Raw genomic sequence first — 14,246 nt, 5'->3', positions numbered from 1 at the left:
TTGACTGGGCTGAGCGGGAGCTATGCTTCCGCAGAGGAAGGGGAGCCAGCAGGCCGGAGGTGGATGAACGCAATGCCCTCGTTTGGGTGTAGGGACTGATCAGAGCCTGAAGGTACAGAGGTGCCGTTCCCCTCACTGCTCCATAGGCAAGCACCATGGTCTTGTAGCGGATGCGAGCTTCAACTGGAAGCCAGTGGAGTGTGCGGAGGAGGGGGGTGACGTGAGAGAACTTGGGAAGGTTGAACACCAGACGGGCTGCGGCATTCTGGATGAGTTGTAGGGGTTTAATGGCACAGGCAGGGAGGCCAGCCAACAGCGAGTTGCAGTAGTCCAGACGGGAGATGACAAGTGCCTGGATTAGGACCTGTGCCGCTTCCTGTGTAAGGCAGGGTCGTACTCTCCGAATGTTGTAGAGCATGAACCTGCAGGAGCGGGTCACCGCCTTGATGTTGGCGGAGAACGACAGGGTGTTGTCCAGGGTCACGCCTAGGCTCTTCGCACTCTGGGAGGAGGACACAGCGGAGTTGTCAACCGTGATGGTGAGATCACGGAACGGGCAGTCCTTCCCCGGGAGGAAGAGCAGCTCCGTCTTGCCAGGGTTCAGCTTGAGGTGGTGATCCGTCATCCATACTGATATGTCTGCCAGACATGCAGAGATGCGATTCGCCACCTGGTTATCAGAAGGGGGAAAGGAGAAGATTAGTTGTGTATCGTCAGCGTAGCAATGATAGGAAAGGCCATGGGAGGATATGACAGAGCCAAGTGACTTGGTGTATAGGGAGAAAAGGAGAGGGCCTAGAACTGAGCCCTGGGGGACACCAGTGGTGAGAGCACGTGGTGCGGAGACAGCTTCTCGCCACGCCACTTGGTAGGAGCAACCGGTCAGGTAGGACGCAATCCAGGAGTGAGCCGCGCCGGAGATGCCCAGCTCGGAGAGGGTGGAGAGGAGGATCTGATGGTTCACAGTATCAAAGGCAGCAGACAGGTCTAGAAGGACAAGAGCAGAGGAGAGAGAGTTAGCTTTAGCAGTGCGGAGAGTCTCCGTGACACAGAGAAGAGCAGTCTCAGTTGAATGACCAGTCCTGAAACCTGATTGGTTTGGATCAAGAAGGTCATTCTGAGAGAGATAGCAAGAGAGTTGGCTAAAGACGGCATGCTCAATAGTTTTGGAAAGAAAAGAAAGAAGGGATACTGGTCTGTAGTTGTTGACATCAGTGGGGTCGAGTGTTGGTTTTTTGAGAAGGGGAGCAGCTCTCGCTCTCTTGAAGACGGAAGGGACATGGCCAGCGGTCAAGGGATGAGTTGATCAGCGAGGTGAGGTAGGGGAGAAGGTCCCCGGAGATGGTCTGGAGAAGGGAGGAGGGGATGGGGTCAAGCGGGCAGGTTGTTGGGCGGCCTGCAGTCACAAGTCGCAGGATTTTATCTGGAGAGAGAGGGAGAAAGAAGTCAAAGCATAGGGTAGGGCAGTGTGAGCAGGACCAGCAGTGTCATTAGACTTAACAAACGAGGATCGGATGTCGTCAACCTTCTTTTCAAAGTGGTTGACGAAGTCATCCACAGAGAGAGAGGAGGGGGGATTCAGGAGGGAGGAAAATGTGGCAAAGAGCTTCCTAGGGTTAGAGGCAGATGCTTGGAATTTAGAGTGGTAGAAGGTGGCCTTAGCAGCAGAAACAGATGAAGAAAATGTAGAGAGGAGGGAGTGAAAAGATGCCAGGTCGGCAGGGAGTTTAGTTTTCTTCCATTTCCGCTCCGCTGCCCGGAGCTCTGTTCTGTGAGCTCGCAATGAGTCATCAAGCCACGGAGCTGGAGGGGAGGACCGAGCCGGCCGGGAGGATAGGGGACACAGAGAGTCAAAGGATGCAGAAAGGGAGGAGAGGAGGGTTGAGGAGGCAGAATCAGGAGATTGGAGGGAGAAGGATTGAGCAGAGGGAAGAGATGATAGGATGGAAGAGGAGAGAGTAGTGGGAGAGAGAGTGCGAAGGTTGCGGCGGCGCATTACCATCTGTGTAGGGGCAGAGTGAGTAGTGTGGGAGGAGAGCGAGAGAGAAAAGGAAACAAAGTAGTGGTCGGAGACATGGAGGGGAGTTGCAGTGAGATTAGTAGAGGAGCAGCATCTAGTGAAGATGAGGTCAAGCGTATTGCCTGCCTTGTGAGTAGGGGGACGGTGAGAGGGTGAGGTCAAAAGAGGAGAGGAGTGGAAAGAAGGAGGCAGAGAGAAATGAGTCAAATGTGGACATAGGGAGGTTGAAATCCCCCAAAACTGTGAGGGTGAGCCATCCTCAGGAAGGAACTTATCAAGGCGTCAAGCTCATTGATGAACTCTCCAAGGGAACCTGGAGGCGATAGATGACAAGGATATTAAGCTTAAATGGGCTAGTGACTGTGACAGCATGGAATTCAAATGAGGAGATAGACAGATGGGTTAGGGGAAAAACTGAGAATGTCCACTTGGGAGAGATGAGGATTCCTGTACCACCACCCCTCTGACCAGATGCTCTCGGGGTATGCGAGAACACATGGTCAGACGAGGAGAGAGCAGTAGGAGTAGCAGTGTTTTCAGTGGTGATCCATGTTTCCGTCAGCGCCAGGAAGTCGAGGGACTGGAGGTTGGCATAGGCTGGGATGAAGTCAGCTTTGTTGGCAGCAGAACGGCAGTTCCAGAGGCTGCCCGCGACCTGGAACTCCACGTGGGTGGTGCGTGCAGGGACCACCAGGTTAGAGAGGCAGCAGCCACGCGGTGTGGTGCGTTTGTGTAGCCTGTGCAGAGAGGAGAGAACAGGGATAGGCAGAGGCATAGTTGACAGGCTGTAGCAAATGGCTACAAAAATGCAGAGGAGATCGGAATGAGATGAGCTAAGCATCTGGGAGAGGAGAGAGCAGGGCCTCCCTCACCAAAAACTTCTACCTCAGAAACTAAAATTGTTTCACTGAACCACCCGAACAAAAACTCTCCCAACTTCCACCTTTAGAAATCAGAATTGTTGTGAACCACAGCGGTTCAGTGTTTAAAGGAATAGACTCAACCCACTTTATTCAGCTAGCTAACTATGACACCATAGCTAACTAGCAAGCTAGCATCCAATAACAATAACACACCGTTTAGCACCAACACTTGGTCACAACAAACCACCAATAGTGTGATAACACACTAAACAGATCATTCGTGTCTGTGTCAAGTTCCTTTCATGACGCAGCAATGATTAGACGTTGGCTAGCTAGGACAAGTATATTGTATTTAGCTACTACCGTACAGTTAGCTAGTCGTGTTGGGTAGCTAGCAATGGCCACTGTGTTGACTTTGTTTGAAGAACGCTAGCTAGCTAGCTTCCGTGCTACACCCGGCACACAATGGCTACTGTGTTGACTCTGACTCTGTTCGAAAAACGGCTAGTTAGCTCGCCGTGCTACAGCCGGCACGGCCGAAGACACTGCCAAGACACAGTAACTACCCACAACAACCCACGATGCCTAGCTATGACGCTGTAGCTAACTAGCAAGCTAGCATCCATTAACACACAATTTAGCACCAATACTTGGTTACAACAAACTGCCAAGAGTGTGTTAGCACACTAAACAGATAATTCATGTCCGTGTCTAGTTCCTTTCATAACGCATAACGCAGCAAAAAATTAAACGTTGGCTAGCAGCACATTAACATTGGAAACAGCTCTCCACCGTTGCTAAACGTTACCAGTAGCTACCCGCTAGCTAGCTAGCCTCGTGCTTCGATACTAACCTACAATTACCTACGGAAACCTACAATAACAACAATACTAACCTATAATAAATACAATACCTAACTACAGCTAACTACCTACCTACGATCTAATACATGGTTAAGCTTTACTCAACACCAACACTATTGAACGGCATTCCTCTTTAGGACAATGGAACACTAGTGATGGGGAAACGGCAGGGGAGGGGAAGGCGGTTGGCGGGGTTGATGGGGGAGGGACTTAGCGTTGTTGAGCTCTAGAGGAACCAGCAGTGTCACAGGCTGCTATTACCATGACTACAGACCCCCCCATGTCTCAGCCTCCAGTATCTATGCTGCTATCTAGTCTATGTGCCGGGGGGCTAGGGTCAGTCTGTCCCAGTGGAGGCTGCTGAGGGGAGGACGGCTCATAATAATGTCCGGAACGGAGCCAATGGAATGGCATCCCCATGGAAACCATGTGTTTGATGTATTTGATACCATACCACCTATTCCACTCCAGCCATTAACACGAGCCCGTTCTCCCTAATAAGGTGCCACCTACCTCCTGTGGACTGTCCTATCTGGTGTAATTCTCCTGTCTTATCTGTCTTGCTGCTGATCCAGTTTCTGTTTGCCTGTGGCTAGGGGACCCTGACCTGTTCACCAGACGTGCTACCTTGTCCCGGACCTGCTGTTCTCAACTCTCTCTCTCGCTCTCGCTCTCGCTCTCTCTCTCTCTCTCTCTCTCTCTCTCTCTCTCTCGCTCTCTCTCTCGCTCTCTCTCTCGCTCTCTCTCTCTCTCTCTCTCTCTCTCTCTCTCTCGCTCTCGCTCTCGCTCTCGCTCTCGCTCTCCCTCTCTCTCTCTACCGCACCTGCTGTCCCGACCTCTGAATGCTCGGCTATGAAAAGCCAACTGACATTTACTCCAGAGATGCTGACCTGTTGCACCCTCTACAACCACTGTGATTATTATTTGACCCTGCTGGTCATCTATGAACGTTTGAACATCTTGAAGAACGATCTGGCCTTAATGGCCGTGTACTCTTATAATCTCCACTTGGCACAGCCAGAAGAGGACTGGCCACCCCTCAGAGCCTGGTTCCTCTTTAGGTTTCTTCCTAGGTTTGCTGCCTTTCTAAGGAGTTTTTCCTAGCCACTGTGCTTCTACATCTGCATTGCTTGCTGTTTGGGGTTTTAGGCTGGGTTTCTGTATAGCACTTTGACATCTGCCTATGTGAAAAGGGCTTTATAAATCAATTTGATTGATGGATTGATGCGCGCCAGTGCCAACCAACCAACCAACCACAGGTGCCGGGCCGACCAACTGACCACAGCCAGGCACAATTAGAATTACAGTCCCTGGGAGAGGGGAGATAATGAACTCTATTCCCAGGCTTCAGGCCCCACCAGGCCTGGCTGGGTTAACTCTCTCTCTCTCTCTCTCTCTCTCTCTCTCTCTCTCTCTCTCTCTCTCTCTCTCTCTCTCTCTCTCTCCATCCCCCCTCTCTCTCTCTCTCCATCCCCCCTCTATCTCTCTCCATCCCCCCTCTCTCTCTCTCCATCCCCCCTCTCTCTCTCCATCCCCCTCTCTCTCTCTCCATCCCCCTCTCTCTCTCTCCATCCCCCCTCTCTCTCTCTCTCCATCCCCCTCTCTCTCTCTCCATCCCCCCTCTCTCTCTCTCCATCCCCCCTCTCTATCTCTCTCCATCCCCCCTCTCTCTCTCTCTCTCTCCATCCCCCCTCTCTCTCTCTCTCTCCATCCCCCTCTCTCTCTCCATCCCCCCTCTCTCTCTCTCCATCCCCCTCTCTCTCTATCCATCCCCTCTCTCTCTCTCTCTCTCCATCCCCCTGTCTCTCTCTCCATCCCCCTGTCTCTCTCTCCATCCCCCCTCTCTCTCTCTCTCCATCCCCCTCTCTCTCTCCATCCCCCATCTCTCTCTCTCTCCATCCCCCTCTCGCTCTCTCCATCCCCCCTCTCTCTCTCTCCATCCCCCCTCTCTCTCTCTCCATCCCCCCTCTCTCTCTCTCTCTCCATCCCCCCTCTCTCTCTCTCCATCCCCCCTCTCTCTCTCTCTCCATCCCCCCTCTCTCTCTCTCTCCATCCCCCCTCTCTCTCTCTCCATCCCCCCCTCTCTCTCTCTCTCCATCCCCCCTCTCTCTCTCTCCATCCCCCCCTCTCTCTCTCTCTCCATCCCCCCTCTCTCTCTCTCCACCCCCCTCTCTCTCTCTCCATCCCCCCTCTCTCTCTCTCCATCCCCCTCTCTCTCTCTCCATCCCCCTCTCTCTCTCTCCATCCCCCCTCTCTCTCTCTCCATCCCCCTTCTCTCTCTCTCCATCCCCCCTCTCTCTCTCCATCCCCCTCTCTCTCTCTCCATCCCCCTCTCTCTCTCTCCATCCCCCTCTCTCTCTCTCCATCCCCCCTCTCTCTCTATCCATCCCCCCTTCTCTCTCTCCATCCCCCTGTCTCTCTCTCCATCCCCCCTGTCTCTCTCTCCATCCCCCCTCTCTCTCTCTCCATCCCCCCTCTCTCTCTCTCCATCCCCCTCTCTCTCTCTCTCCATCCCCCTCTCTCTCTCTCTCCATCCCCCCTCTCGCTCTCTCCATCCCCCCTCTCTCTCTCTCCATCCCCTCTCTCTCTCTCTCTCCATCCCCCCTCTCTCCATCCCCCTCTCTCTATCTCTCTCCATCCCCGCTCTCTCTCTCTCCATCCCCCTCTCTCTCTCTCTCCATCCCCCTCTCTCTCTCTCTCCCTCCCCCCTCTCTCTCTCTCTCTCCATCCCCCTCTCTCTCTCTCCATCCCCCCTCTCTCTCTCTCCATCCCCCCTATCTCTCTATCCATCCCCTCTCTCTCTCTCTCTCCATCCCCCCTGTCTCTCTCTCCATCCACCCTGTCTCTCTCTCCATCCCCCCTGTCTCTCTCTCCATCCCCCCTCTCTCTCTCTCCATCCCCCTGTCTCTCTCTCCATCCCCCCTCTCTCTCTCTCTCCATCCCCCTCTCGCTCTCTCCATCCCCCCTCTCTCTCTCTCCATCCCCTCTCTCTCTCCATCCCCCTCTCTCTCTCTCTCTCCATCCCCCCTCTCTCTCTCTCTCCATCCCCCTCTCTCTCTCTCCCATCCCCCCTCTCTCTCTCTCTCCATCCCCCTCTCTCTCTCTCTCCATCCCCCCTCTCTCTCTCTCTCCATCCCCCCTCTCGCTCTCTCCATCCCCCCTCTCTCTCTCTCCATCCCCTCTCTCTCTCTCTCTCCATCCCCCCTCTCTCCATCCCCCCTCTCTCTATCTCTCTCCATCCCCCCTCTCTCTCTCTCCATCCCCCCTCTCTCTCTCTCTCCATCCCCCCTCTCTCTCTCTCTCCATCCCCCCTCTCTCTCTCTCTCCATCCCCCCTCTCTCTCTCTCCATCCCCCCTCTCTCTCTCTCCATCCCCCCTATCTCTCTATCCATCCCTCTCTCTCTCTCTCTCCATCCCCCTGTCTCTCTCTCCATCCACCCTGTCTCTCTCTCCATCCCCCTGTCTCTCTCTCCATCCCCCCTCTCTCTCTCTCCATCCCCCCTGTCTCTCTCTCCATCCCCCCTCTCTCTCTCTCTCCATCCCCCTCTCGCTCTCTCCATCCCCCTCTCTCTCTCTCCATCCCCCTCTCTCTCTCCATCCCCCCTCTCTCTCTCTCTCTCCATCCCCCTCTCTCTCTCTCTCCATCCCCCTCTCGCTCTCTCCATCCCCCCTCTCTCTCTCTCCATCCCCCTGTCTCTCTCTCCATCCCCCCTCTCTCTCTCTCTCCATCCCCCCTCTCGCTCTCTCCATCCCCCCTCTCTCTCTCTCCATCCCCCCTCTCTCTCTCTCCATCCCCCTCTCTCTCTCTCTCCATCCCCCTCTCTCTCTCCACCCCCCCTCTCTCTCTCTCTCCATCCCCCCTCTCTCTCTCTCTCCATCCCCCCTCTCTCTCTCTCCATCCCCCCTCCCTCTCTCTCTCCATCCCCCTCTCTCTCTCTCCATCTCCCCTCTCTCTCTCTCCATCCCCCTCTCTCTCTCTCCATCCCCCCCTCTTTGTTTTTGCTCTTGTGTATTTAGTGTATTGACGCACTGTTTGCGTAATCACTTGTATTTTGTGTATTGACGCACAGTATGCGTAATCGCTCGCCTCCGTTGTGTTGAGGCCCGTTATTTTGTATTGTCGTGTTTTGACTAGTAAAGTCTGTTGAACTAAGCTTCTGTGTCCTGCGCCTGACTCCAACACCACATCCACATCAGCTCGTGACAGGGGAATCCAAGCAAGGCTGAAAAGACGGGCTACACGGCCTCCTCTTCCTAGTATCCTGGTGGTTAATGTCCAATCGCTGGAAAATAACCTTTGTGAATTCAGTGCAAGGCTTCAATCTCAGAGGGACATCAGGGAATGTTGTGTCTTTGTTTTAACAGAGACATGGCTTAAGGACGATACACTCGACTCTGCTATTCAACCAGACGGCTTCTCCATTTTCTATATGGATCGTACTGCGGCTTCTGATAAGAGTAGGGGGGAGGGGTATGTTTCCTCATCAACATTTCCTGGTGTACTGAAGCTGAAAACATCTCGAACTCCTGTTCACCCAACCAGGAGTTTCTGATGCTAAAATGCTGACCCCACTATATCACGTGTTTGTACATCAAGCAAACATCAAGGCGGCACTCAGCAAACAAGATCATTACCCAGAATCCTCTCACCCATAAGCAGTCTTTATTGTCGCAGGAGATTTTCACCAAGCAAATTTTTAATCTATTACTCCAAAGTAACCCCTACCTGTCCCACGAGAGGAATCAACATGCTGGACCATGTGTACACAAACATCCGTGATGCGTACAAAGCCATCCCAAAGCCAATCAGATCACGTCTCTCTGTTCCTATTCTCCGCCTCCAACACAGAGACAGATGAGGCAGACTCAATGCTGCAGGACTGTAGAACAGAATATGTTAAAAGATCCATCCACCCAGGACTCATCCATCAATATTGAGGAATATATACTGAGTGTACAAAACATTAGGAACACCTTCCTAATATTGAGTTCCACCCCCTTTTGCCCTCAGAACAGCCTCAGGGCATGGACTCTATAAGGTGTCAATAGTGTTCCACAGGGATACTGGCCCATGTTGACTCCAATGCTTCCCACAGTTGTGTTAAGTTGGCTGGATGTCCATTGGGTGCTGGACCATTCTTGATACAACCGGGAAACTGTTGAGCGTAAAAAACCCAGCAGCGTTGCAGTTCTTGACTCAAACCGGTGCGCCTGGCACCTACTACAGTGAGGGAAAAAAGTGTTGATCCCCTGCTGATTTTGTACGTTTTCCCACTGACAAAGACATGATCAGTCTATAATTTTAATGGTAGGTTTAATTGAACAGTGAGAGACAGAATGACAACAAAAAAATCCCGAAAAAACGCATGTAAAAAATGTTATAAATTGATTTGCATTTTAACGAGGGAAATAAGTATTTGACCCCTCTGCAAAACATGACTTAGTACTTGGTGGCAAAAACCTTGTTGGCAATCACAGAGGTCAGACGTTTCTTGTAGTCGGCCACCAGGTTTGCATACATCTCAGGAGGGATTTTGTTCCACTCCTCTTTGCAGATCTTCTCCAAGTCATTAAGGTTTCGAGGCTGACGTTTGGCAACTCGAACATTCAGCTCCCTCCACAGATTTTCTATGGGATTAAGGTCTGGAGACTGGCTAGGCCACTCCAGGACCTTAATGTGCTTCTTCTTGAGCCACTCCTTTGTTGCCTTGGCCGTGTGTTTTGGGTCATTGTCATGCTGGAATACCCATCCACGACCCATTTTCAATGCCCTGGCTGAGGGAAGGAGGTTCTCACCCAAGATTTGACGGTACATGGCCCCGTCCATCGTCCCTTTGATGCGGTGAAGTTGTCCTGTCCCCTTAGCAGAAAAACAACCCCAAAGCATAATGTTTCCACCTCCATGTTTGACGGTGGGGATGGTGTTCTTGGGGTCATAGGAAGCATTCCTCCTCCTCCAAACACAGCGAGTTGAGTTGTTGCCAAAGAGCTCGACTTTGGTCTCATATGACCACAACACTTTCACCCAGTTCTCCTCTGAATCATTCAGATGTTCATTGGCAAACTTCAGACGGCTCTGTATATGTGCTTTCTTGAGCAGGGGGACCTTGCGGGCGCTGCAGGATTTCAGTCCTTCACGGCGTAGTGTGTTACCAATTGTTTTCTTGGTGACTGTGGTCCCAGCTGCCTTGAGATCATTGACAAGATCCTCCCGTGTAGTTCTGGGCTGATTCCTCACCGTTCTCATGATCATTGCAACTCCACGAGGTGAGATCTTGCATGGAGCCCCAGGCCGAGGGAGATTGACAATTATTTTGTGTTTCTTCCATTTGTGAATAATCGCACCAACTGTTGTCACCTTCTCACCAAGCTGCTTGGCGATGGTCTTGCAGCCCATTCCAGCCTTGTGTAGGTCTACAATCTTGTCCCTGACATCCTTGGAGAGCTCTTTGGTCTTGGCCATGGTGGAGAGTTTGGAATCTGATTGATTGATTGCTTCTGTGGACAGGTGTCTTTTATACAGGTAACAAACTGAGATTAGGAGCACTCCCTTTAAGAGTGTGCTCCTAATCTCAGCTCGTTACCTGTATAAAAGACACCTGGGAGCCAGAAATCTTTCTGATTGAGATGGGGTCAAATACTTATTTCCCTTATTAAAATGCAAGTCAATTTATAACATTTTTGACATGCGTTTTTCTGGATTTTTTTGTTGTTATTCTGTCTCTCACTGTTCAAATAAACTTACCATTAAAATTATAGACTGATCATGTCTTTGTCAGTGGGCAAACGTACAAAATCAGCAGGGGATCAAATACTTTTTTCCCTCACTGTACATTACATTTACATTTTAGTCATTTAGCAGACGCTCTTATCCAGAGCAACTTACAGTTAATGAGTGCATACATTTTTCATACTGGCCCCCCGTGGAAATCGAACCCACAACCCTGGCGTTGCAAGCGCCATGCTCTACCAACTGAGTCACTTGCTGCAAGGAGACCACCATCGTCACAGTGCCCAAGGAAACCAAGGTGACATGCCCAAATGGCTATCGCCCCGTCGTACTCACCTCTGTCATCACGAAGTGCTTTGAGAGGCTGGTCATGACCCACATCAAGGCCATCATACCAGGCACACTGGATCCACTCCAATCTGCCCACCGCTCCAACAGATCCATGGAAGATGCCATTTCCATCGCTATTCACACGGCCATAACACATCTGGACAAGAGGAACACCTACGTAGAAAGCTGTTCATTGGCTACAGTTCAACATTCAACACTATTGTTCCCTCCAAGCTCAGAGCCCTGGGTCTGGACCAGAGGAACACCTACGTAGAATGCTGTTCATTGGCTACAGTTCAACATTCAACACTATTGTTCCCTCCAAGCTCAGAGCCCTGGGTCTGGACACCACCCTCTCCAACTGGATCCTGGACTTCCTGACGGACAGACCACAGGCTCTGAGGATTGGCAACAATACCTCCTCCACACTGACTCTTAACACAGGGTCCTCAGTCGTCTGCTGTACTCCCTGTTCACCCACGACTGCATGGCTGAGCACGACACAAACTCCATCATCAAGTTTTCTGACGACACCACGGTTGTAGTCCTGACAACCAACAATGACAAATCAGCCTATAGGGAGGAGGTAAGTGAACTGGCATTGTGGTGTCATGACAACAACCTCTCCCTCAACGTCAGCAAAAAAAAAGGAATTGATTGTTGACTTCAGGAAGCACAGGAGGGAACACGCCCGTTCTACATCAACAGGACTGTAGTAGAGAGAGTCAGCAGTTTTAAGTTCCTCAGCGTCCACATCACCGAGGACTTGACATGGACCAACAACACCACCACTTTTGTCAAGAGGGCACAAATCTACTTCCTAAGGCTGCTGAAGTAATTTGGCATGCCACCCCGGGTCCTCTCCAAATACTACCGCTGCACCGTCAAGAGCGTCCTGACCGGTTGCATCACGGCCTGGTACGGGAATTGCTCCGTCCATGACGACACCGTCCTCCAGCGGGAGGTGAAGATGTCTCAGTACATCACTGGGGCCGTCTCCCCACTCATACAGGACATCTAGACGTCTCAGTACATCACTGGGGCCGTCTCCCCACCTCATACAGGACATCAGCGCCGGAGAAGATGGCTGCCGTTTTACAGCCCTCTAACCAATTGTACTATTATGTGTGTTTTTCCGCGTTATTTGTAATTTATTTTGTACATAATGTTTATGCCATCGTCTCTTATAACCAAAAAGAGCTTCTGGATATCAGGACAGCGATTACTCACCTCGCATTGGACGAAGACTTTTTCTTCAACGAGTCGGACGCGAAGGATATTCTACAGACACCCGGCAAGGCCCAGATCCCCGTCATTCGCCTGAGGAAGAGACGGAGATATCGTGGACGTAGGTCGGGGTGCCTTGTGAGGATCCGACGGCGAGCGAGTAAACTGCCTCTCCCATCAATACTATTAGCCAACGTTCAATCTTTTGAGAATAAAATTGACGATTTAAGATTACGGTTATCCTACCAACGGGACATTAAAAACTGTAATATCTTATGTTTCACGGAGTCGTGGCTGAACGACAACAATGATACCATTCAGCTAGCAGGCTACACGCTACATCGGCAGGACAGAACGGCTGGCTCCGGTAAGACAAAGGGTGGCGGTCTCTGTATATTTGTAAACAACAGCTGGTGTACAAAATCAAATACTAAGGAAGTCTCGAGGTTTTGCTCGCCTGAGGTAGAGTATCTTATGATAAGCTGTAGACCACACTATTTACCAAGAGAGTTTTCAGCTATATTTTTCATAGCTGTCTATTTACCACCACAAACCAATGCTGGCATTAAGATTGCACTGAATGAGTTGTACAAGGCCATTAATCAACAGGAAAACGCTCATCCAGATGCAGCGCTCCTAGTGGCCGGGGACTTTAATGCAGGGAAACTTAAATCCGTTCTACCTAATTTCTACCAGCATGTCAAATGTGCAACCAGAGGGAAAAAAAACTCTAGACCACCTTTACTCCACACACAGAGACGCATACAAAGCTCTCCCTCGCCCTCCATTTGGCAAATCTGACCATAACTCTATCCTCCTGATTCCTGCTTATAAGCAAAAACTGAAGCAGGAAGCACCAGTGATTCGGTTAATAAAAAAGTGGTCAGATGACGCAGATGCCAAGCTACAGGACTGTTTTGCTAGCACAGACTGGAACATGTTCCGGGATTCTTCAGACAGCATTGAGGAGTACACCACATCAGTCACTGGCTTCATCAATAAGTGCATCGATGATGTCGTCCCCACAGTGACCGTACGTACATACCCCAACCAGAAGCCATGGATTACAGGCAACATCCGCACTGAGCTAAAGGGTAGAGCTGCCGCTTTCAAGGAACGGGACTCTAACCCGGAAGCTTATAAGAAATCCCGCTATGACCTCCGACGAACCATCAAACAGGCAAAGAGTCAATACAGGTCTAAGATTGAATCATACTACACTGGCTCTGGCGCTCGTCGGATGTGGCAGGGCTTGAAAACTATTACAGACTACAAAGGGAAGCACAGCCGCGAGCTGCCCAGTGACACAAGCCTACCAGACCAAGCTAAACCACTTCTATGCTCGCTTCGAGGCAAGCAACACTGAAGCATGCATGAGAGCACCAGCTGTTCCGGACGACTATGTGATCACGCTCTCCGTAGCCGATGTGAGTAAGACTTTTAAGCAAGTCAACATTCACAAGGCCGCTGGGCCAGACGGATTACCAGGGCGTGTACTCCGAGCATGTGCTGACCAACTGGCAAGTGTCTTCACTGACATTTTCAACATGTCCCTGACCGAGTCTGTAATACCAACATGTTTCAAGCAGACCACCATAGTCCCCGTGCCCAAGAACTCTAAGATAACCTGCCTAAATGACTACCGACCCGTGGCACTGACGTCTGTAGCCATGAAGTGCTTTGAAAGACTGGTCATGGCTCACATCAACAGCATAATCCCAGAAACCCTGGACCCACTCCAATTTGCATACCGCCCCAACAGATCCACAGATGATGCAATCTCTATCGCACTCCACACTGCCCTTTCCCACCTGGACAAGAGGAACACCTACGTGAGAATGCTATTCATTGACTACAGCTCAGCATTCAACACCATAGTGCCCTCTAAGCTCATCACTAAGCTAAGGATCCTGGGACTAAACACCTCCCTCTGCAACTGGATCCTGGACTTCCTGACGGGCCGCCCCCAGGTGGTAAGGGTAGGTAACAACACATCTGCCACACTGATCCTCAACACGGGGGCCCCTCAGGGGTGCGTGCTCAGTCCCCTCCTGTACTCTCTGTTCACCCATGACTGCATGGCCAGGCACGACTCCAACACCATCATTAAGTTTGCCGACGACACAACAGTGGTAGGCCTGATCACCGACAACGATGAGACAGCCTATAGGGAGGAGGTCAGAGATCTGGCCGTGTGGTGCCAGGACAACAAC

This window comes from Coregonus clupeaformis, chromosome 7 (assembly GCF_020615455.1).
Source record: "Coregonus clupeaformis isolate EN_2021a chromosome 7, ASM2061545v1, whole genome shotgun sequence".
Taxonomy (NCBI): domain Eukaryota; kingdom Metazoa; phylum Chordata; class Actinopteri; order Salmoniformes; family Salmonidae; genus Coregonus; species Coregonus clupeaformis.
Note: the sequence above shows the minus strand (reverse complement) of the source record.